The sequence below is a fragment of the Antrostomus carolinensis genome, unplaced genomic scaffold, assembly GCF_000700745.2.
Source record: "Antrostomus carolinensis isolate BGI_N321 unplaced genomic scaffold, ASM70074v2 scaffold21100, whole genome shotgun sequence".
Taxonomy (NCBI): Eukaryota; Metazoa; Chordata; class Aves; order Caprimulgiformes; family Caprimulgidae; genus Antrostomus; species Antrostomus carolinensis.
The window spans coordinates 74,302-82,408 of NW_010286742.1; positions in this window are offsets into that span (position 1 = coordinate 74,302).

Here is an 8,107-nt window from a genome sequence, read left to right on the forward strand (position 1 = left end):
GTTTTGGCAGGGCCAGGATTTGACTCTCTGCCAGCTGCCCTGTGTCTATAATCCTGTGTAAGGAGTGTGGCAGCGGCTGGATATAACTGCTGTGTCCCAAATATCTGCAGGACCTTCTCTGCAAGTGGCAGAGGCTTTCTCCAAGCTGAAAGGTTTGCAAAATGAAGGTAGCACTTAAGCAATATCCTCTCCCAGAGACCGAGCAGGAATTTGGAGCACTTGAATAGTCCATCCCCAAAGAATCTTTTCCAGGTCTGACCCTGATCCTCGTGCATGTTGAGACAGGACTATGTGAATTCGTAATCAGTGCTGTAGACATGATTTAAGACCCTATAATATGTATCTCACTATCACATCACAGTGCTTTGAATCGAGGAGCTCAAAGTATTGTATTTTCATGCATATAGCCTGCATCTCAGATAACTCCCACCACTGTGAGAGAACTGTCCTTTGCAAACAAGTACTTAGCTAATCTGCATCCTCAGATAACCCAGGGGTCATCTCAGAGTATCAATTATGTATGTGAAACCATGGGTATAGGGTGGCAAGTAGCCGTCCCCTCCTTCCTCTAAGCCTCCACCATCCATTCTGGCTCCCACCTCCTTCCCACAAGAAGGTCTTTTCTGCAGTCTCCATCTCCCTCCCCCCTGTGCAGCAGATGTGAGTGATGGGAAAACAGGGCCAACAGCATCTCACGCTGCTCACACTTACCCTCTAGTTGTGTTTTATTTCTACATGTAACTCCTGGTGCTGGCACCAAGCATGGACCACTCCACAGGTTCCAGGGGACAGTCAGCGCGGTGGCAGCCTGCAGCTGCCAGCAGCAGCCATGAGGAGGGCAGAAAGATGGGGAAAGTCACAGGTTTAGCCCTAAAACTGCTGAAAACCAAAGTGACTGATTCTGTTTCTCTGTGTTGTGCTGTGTGTGCTGCCCTCTCAGATGTAGCTCTATCCAGATGATCTTTCTGCATCTTGTTTTCTTATTCCCAACTCAGAGTGCAGATGATAAATCCTCCCTGATGCAAGTTTCCACTCTAGCCTACAGAAGCTTGGCAGAAGAGCTGAGCATTTACAGGGATGCTCATTGCAGCCAAGAGCCTAAAATTAGACTTCTAATGCCACAGCCAGCACCCAAGAGGTGACCTGATTTTCAAAAGTGGGGAGAAATTTCAAAGCCTGGTCCATGTATATGGCTTGATACTCCATGGAAGCAGCTGAGTCTGCAGCAGCTCTGAATTAGCTGCTTAAACCCTGTTTTTCACCAGCTGGGCAGGTCTGCAGCACAGAAGGACACCATGCAGGTAAAACCCAACTGCCCTCTCATTAGGGGATTTAGTTGCAAAGGTGCTTCGTCTGTGGCAAATTTATAAGCCCACCTTGCCACCTCCAAACTCTTCTCACTCACAAAAATATCTGATCATCCCTTCCAAGTTCTGCAGTTGAGCAACTTTGCACATGCATTTATTCAGCTGATGAGATAATGGCATCGTGTATTTGTAAACATCAGCTCACAGGCAAAGAAATTTGCCAGCCTATGGGGTTTATTTAAAAGCTTAAATATATTTCCTGGGTTTAAAATGAGCCAAAGAAATAGCTAGCTTCCTAGCCAGCAGCAGCAATGCTGCTGGGTGTACACAAGGCCAGCCAGCTTTGGCAAGACAGTGACACATAAAACCTTCTTTATAACAAAACCTGTGAGTATATCCACTCCTTTGCACATGCTGCACCTTGAGGCCTGTGTTTGTTTTTGACCAAGGTCATCAAATGAAGTATATCCTGATTGCAGGGTTTGTTAAAAAAGGTCTTTGAAAGCAGATGGGATTGTGAAACACACTTTTACTACACCTAATGCATTGCAAATAACAGTGAAAAAACTGACAGCAGGTTGGAATGCCAGGAAAATTGCTTTGATAAACTAAAGTGTTTAAAATAAACTCTAATGTTATTGCCTTTAACCCATGTCGGGAAGCTGAAGCAATAAGCATTCTTTCTAGAGTAAATTAGTTCAGTCCCAAGTCTCTGTAAAATTGAAAAAAACCCCAACAACACAGAGAGCAAGAACTAATCTGTGAAAAATTAAAGACATGCAAGTCATCTCAGAAGAAAACAAACACAGGCTGGGCATCCCTTAAAACTGTCTGTGGTTTTATTATTTTCTTTCACAGAGGAACACGAGCATCCCAGCTAGTGCCATGTACCCTGGGTCGAGAAGGCATTGGATGGAGCGTGCAGATGGTCAAACACACCGTCCCTGGCAGTGCTGCCCTCTGGGCAGGGGAGAGCTCATGTAACACCTGTGCCAGGCAGCACCCAAGGGCCACCACCTGAGCTGGGACCTTTCCAGGTCATATGTGTTAGAAGACATTTCCATTACAAAGCCACCCCTGGAGCTCCTGTATTGCCACATGGAGATGACATCCCATGGTTCGGTCTCTAAAACTGAGCTGACACAAGCATGGTCACCACCAGGTAAAGACAGTGGAAAGGGGGGACCCTGTCATCATAGAATCATAGAATGGTTTGGGTTAGAAGGGACCTTAAAGATCATCTAGTTCCAACCCCCCTGCCATCAGCAGGGACACCTTCCACTAGACCAGGTTGCTGAAAGCCCCATCCAGCCTGGCCTTGAACACTTCCAGGGAGGAGCAGCCACAGCTTCTCTGGGCAACCTGTTCCAGTGTCTGACCACCCTCACAGTGAAGAATTTCTTCCTAATATCTAATCTAAACCTGCCCTCCTTCAGCTTAAACCCATTTCCCCTTGTTTTGTCATTAACTGCCCTTATGAAAAGTTCTTCCCCAGCTTTCTTGTAGGCCCCCTTCAGGTACTGGAAGGCCACTATAAGATCTCCCCAGAGCCTTCTCTTTTCCAGGCTGAACTGCCCCAACTCTTTCAGCCTGTCAATCCATATGTGATCACATAGAATTGTCTATTAATGCTGTGAAACAAGAAATCAGCACTTGTTGAAGCAATGTCTGCAGAGAGCTTATAAGCCTCTGTCCCCCATCTCATCCCAAGCTTAGGGGTGTGGAGGTTGTCTTTGGACCACTACAGGCTGGGAGGCACAACAGTGACAATATTTTTTGGGCAAATGTCCCCAGAGCCATCGAAACACATAATTTGTATTTCTCATATCCATGGAAACCAGGGAGTGTTTGCAGCCCAAGGGACCAAGTCCTGCCCTCCTGGACCTCCTCCAGCAGAGATGTCTGCTCCAGGGAAGTGGCAGAACAATGAGCAGCTATTCTGTGGATTTGTGGCTGATGGATGTGCTGCACCAGCATGGACCAATATTCCCAGAGGGTCAGGCTCATCACACACTAGTCCTGCTGAGCAGGCTGGAGAGGCAGCTGACCCCATCCCTGGGTACAGGATACCCCCTGTGCCAGCTGTCTGTGTCCTCTGGATTGTCCCTCCTGCCCTGAAGGTCAGCACTGATGGAAGCTGCCAGGGCTTCTCCAGCCATCTCTGTTTATTATTGAGGCAGCTGGTCACTCATCTTCAGAGATCAGGGTAGATTACTCTCTCTGAGTTTTTTTGCATCATGTCCTTCCCCTGATTTAGTCCCTCCTTTCTGGCTGTGCAGGTCACATTTCTGCTCAAGGATTGTGTTGGTTCCATCCACCTATGTTTGAGGGTAGTCCAAGCAGAAGACACAACCTTTAAACAGACAAAGAAGATCTATCAATAGCCCAGGAGAGTTGGGAAATGCTACCTCCTGCCCAGGTCATGTCACAGAGTTGGGCTGGGACTGGAGTCTTTGAACTGACCCTGGATTTGAGGCTTTAATGCCCCATCCTATCCCATGTCCAAATCTCCTTGCATGGGCCCTGAACTGTTCAGAGGGTCAGATTTGTAAAGGCAGATTTATAAAGTCTGCTTACTTGCTTCTTTTTCCTGGAAACCTCCCAGCCAGCTGCTGCTGTGGCCTTGTCTTGTTTGGCTTACAAGGTCTGATAGGATCACAGCCCGAGATAGTACAACCACAGGCCAAAACGACTGGTGTCATCTGCTCTTGACTTGTAGGAACGAGCCCCTGAGGACCTGATAGAGACAGGTCTGTAGGGTCCCTCTTTGGGGTCCTCCTGTCTGCAGCATCCTTCTCTGCAGAGAGGATGTTGCTGATACATCCTCTAGGTCCCTCCTTTTAAAGAAGCACAAAATAACCCTGCATTTGTCTCCAGGCTTTGATAGATGTTGTTATGTAAAGCAGCTGCTTAACCCCTGAGGGCTCTGTGCTCTCCTTTTGGCTCAGAGTCTCAGGATGTGGAAGCAAGATAAAAACAAAATCTCCTGATGAAACAGCTCTGCTGCACTCAGGGACAGGGAAAACATGATGGGAGTGCAGAACCCCTCACTCCAGCCCCACCTCGCTATGAGCAGCACAATGGTGTCATCCCCTTTGTGATTTGATCTGCCTCTGCCATAACCCACTCCACTTCCATACAGCAGCTGAGGCTTTGATGCTTTGCTTCTTGCGCATACCCACACAACCCCTCTGGGTACTGAATTCTGTCTCAGGTCCAAGTCTTTAAAAATGTCTGTCAATATGCACCATTTCTGAAAGTATATTGGAATTGGAAAAGCCCCTGATGCTGGATTATAGAGATATTAGAGGGGCAAATAATGGTAATACTAAATCTCAAATGAACTGGTTTAGGGTATAACAACTGTTCCTTGGGTGGTCACTGCAGGCTGGGGCCCCCATGACAACGTCCCCCCAACCTGCCCCATCCCAATATGTGCTGGTGGCTGTGGCACTACCTACATTTGGAACTAAGGAGCCAATTGTGGGCCACAAATGGCAGAGCATGGCATAAAAAAAGAGGGTGTGATTTGGCCCTGCAGATGTATTTTTAGACTTTCTATTTCAGACTACTCATCTCTAGCATAACATCTGTTGGATCATTTTATAGCTGTGATTGTTTACTGGTGACCGGCTGACACTGACACTGCAGGGATTTGGTAATAGTATTTTTTCTGTGTATCTGCAGATATATGTTACTGGAAGGCAGTGGGGACGGGTAAAAGAACTGTATTTCAACACCACAGCAAAGGGAATACATTTTTAAATCAATCATTTTCCTGCTACTTGTAGGATCATCTAATCTGTAAAAGACAAAAGAAGCAAGCTCTGGGCTAATGTTTACTATCCAGATTACCTTGAATTTGACCCTTCTGCTCAATTTACTCTGTAGAAGCTGCTGAAATGGTCATGCCCAAATGCCACAGAGTCAATTAATCCGGGTTTTGCAGTTGCAACTGTCCAGGGACTCCATGGTTTCTGCACTGTCAGTTCCTGTGAGAGCCTTATCTGCAGGACACATCAGACAAGGGAGAGTAAGGGGATTTTAAATGATAAAATTATGGTTTATTCCAACAAAAAAGGGGGGAGAGGGAGGGAAAAGAAAGAGTCAGGGAGGATGAGCTGTTTCCCTGAGAGGAGAATCAATCCAGGCAGAATTTCCAGCAGGGCACATTTAGACGCGGTGTGTAATGGAGATTACATTGATTTTTCTCCATTTACTGTAAGGTAACTGCGAGTGAAACTGTAACAGGAAACTTAGAAATGCTCTTCACAGAAGCTATATTTAGGCAGACACACTGACATGATACCACTGAATAAAATAAACATGCAGGAGACAACCAGTCCTGAGAGACTTTCAGCTCCATCCACATGACATGCAGCAAAGGGAGTGCATTATTCCCAAGCCATCTATGCGACCTTTACTGTACAAACCTATGGAAAACCAGCAAGCTGCTGGGCAACAACCTGGGTAAACTGGGGGCAACTCCCTTAAATGCAAGAGTTTTGCCCTTCCCTGGTAAAACAAAATGCCTACTAGCTGGGTAGAGGGCAGCTTCTGGGGCTGCAATTCCCTTTTATATAACAGGATAATTTATGGCTTGTTGTCAACAGAAAGAGCAACAATTTGTTTGCTGTGCAGGCTGAAAGAGATGAGTTTTCTCAGAAGTCTGGGTGATTTCTGGAATTAAGGGGCAGCTGCTTCTTTAAAGCCTCTGGCATCGTCTCCCGCGTGAAATTAAGCCGTGCAGCAGGTCCAGCCGCCTGGTCTTGGTGATGCCATCTCAGTCTACACGAGGGCCTGATTTTCCACGGGGCACCCAAAGCTTTATGCAGTTGCCTGTGCTGAATTCCCTACTGCTCCTTCACCACTGGCAAGGGATATCTTCTCCCAAAAGGATGGCTCCCAAAGTCCCAAGGGAAGAGAGCAGCCCTGTGCCCCGAGGCTCTGCTGGCTTTTAGGTCTTGCTAGGGTCTTTCCACAGCGGCCATGGACAAGGCACTTAACTCCCCTGTAAGTGGGAGCGATGATGCTTTCCCTCATAGTTTGCACGTGACACACGCTATGTAAATATTTAGTATTTGAGCCAACTAATGCCTGCCGGAGCGGCACAAGTGAGTATCAGATCTGCAAACATTATGTCCAGGAATGCAGCAGAGAACACTGTTTATTTTTATGAGCTAAGTGCACACCTTCTCCCCTTGGCTGCAAAGGCTGCTCTGTGATGGGAGGGGAAAGTGTAAATGTCTGAGCACTGTCCCAAATCTCAGTTTATTTCTCCTTGCACAGCATCTGCGTTGAAGTTTGCCTCGCAGGCATCAAGGACAAGATGTGAAATGACCTTCCCACTAGCTTGGAAGACCTCAGGATGCCACCACCATTCCCCCACAGCTGAGGACAGCAGGAAATTTCATCAGGTGTCAATGAAACTCTCTGCCCAGGCTCTGAAGAAATTGATGCTGAGGCCAAATATCTCCAGAGATAAGAAAGGGGGACGGTGTGGGATGATTTGGATGATCTCAGAGGATGGTGTGGGGCTGGCAGGGTCTGCAAAGAAGCTACAGGGAGCTACACCAGCTGGTCTTCACCATGGTCCATGCTTGAGGATCCCTCCTGAGCAGCTGGGGAATAAAGATAATCCACACAGGTGGAGGGTGTATTTCAGCCCAAGAAGGTGACCCATGTAATCTACTCTTTGTTATCAAGCAAGCCCATTGTTTCCCATCTTCTGGTTTATACCAAATGCCAAAATGATGGATTCATTGGTGGGAATCAGCCATGTGAAATCAAGCTTAAGTCACTTCTCTGTGCATTAAAGCCAGTTTTATCTATCTGCCCACCAGAAAATAAATTCACAACTCTTGACCCAGACTGATTGTCAGGTTAGGGGGCGGGGTTGCACGCACACACTTAACGTTTGGTTACATTAATCACCCAAACCCAATCACTAGGCCATTTCTTCTGCCAGGCAGAGGCAGAACACCCTTGCTCCGTGGTTACAGACTGCAGAACGTGCTCAGTGCTGAAGCCACAAGCTAAGATAAATACGTTGTGTAGATATTTCAAACATTCTCAAATCCAACTGTTTCCAGGACAAGTTTCTGTATGAGCTTCACTTGTTACAGACAAGTGTCTGTAAGGCATCTCCAAGGCTTTTATCCTGTGCACGCTCCACCTTTCAGTCTCTACAGTGGTAAATCAGTATGAGACATTTACTGTAAAAATCTGCTGCGTGACAATTAGATGTATTTGCTGGTGCCACTCATCCTCGTTATATTTAGCAGCATGAGCACCAAGTGGGCCAGCGAGGGCTGACCCATGGCAAGGGGAACATGGATGATCTCACTGCCCTGCAGCCTGACAGTGCGGGAGGGGATGAGGAGGCGCCAGCACAGGCCAAGGCAAACAAAGGATATATGTCATTTTTCAGTTATTTTACTGTCTTTTTTTATGGTTTGGTACAGGTCACAGGGAGGCCACTGGCCAAGGTGAAGAGACATCTCTGCCATCTCTCTGGGGAAAGTTTCTCCACTGCACCAGTAGCCTTGATCCAAGTGGTAACCACTCATTAGAAGCACATCCATGCATGGCAGCTGGATATCTTTAAACAGGAGAAAGAGCATGGTCCAGCAGTTGCACCCCCAAGAGATGATGTGATGGGGCACAGTGATGGGGGAGGGAATTGAAGGCCCGAGAAGGGTGAAACGTGCGCGAGGAGTTGCGGACACAACACAAGCCGTCGAGTGCCATCTGCTGCTATCTGGAGATCATGTTAGCTCTGCGAAGGGCACGACACTTGG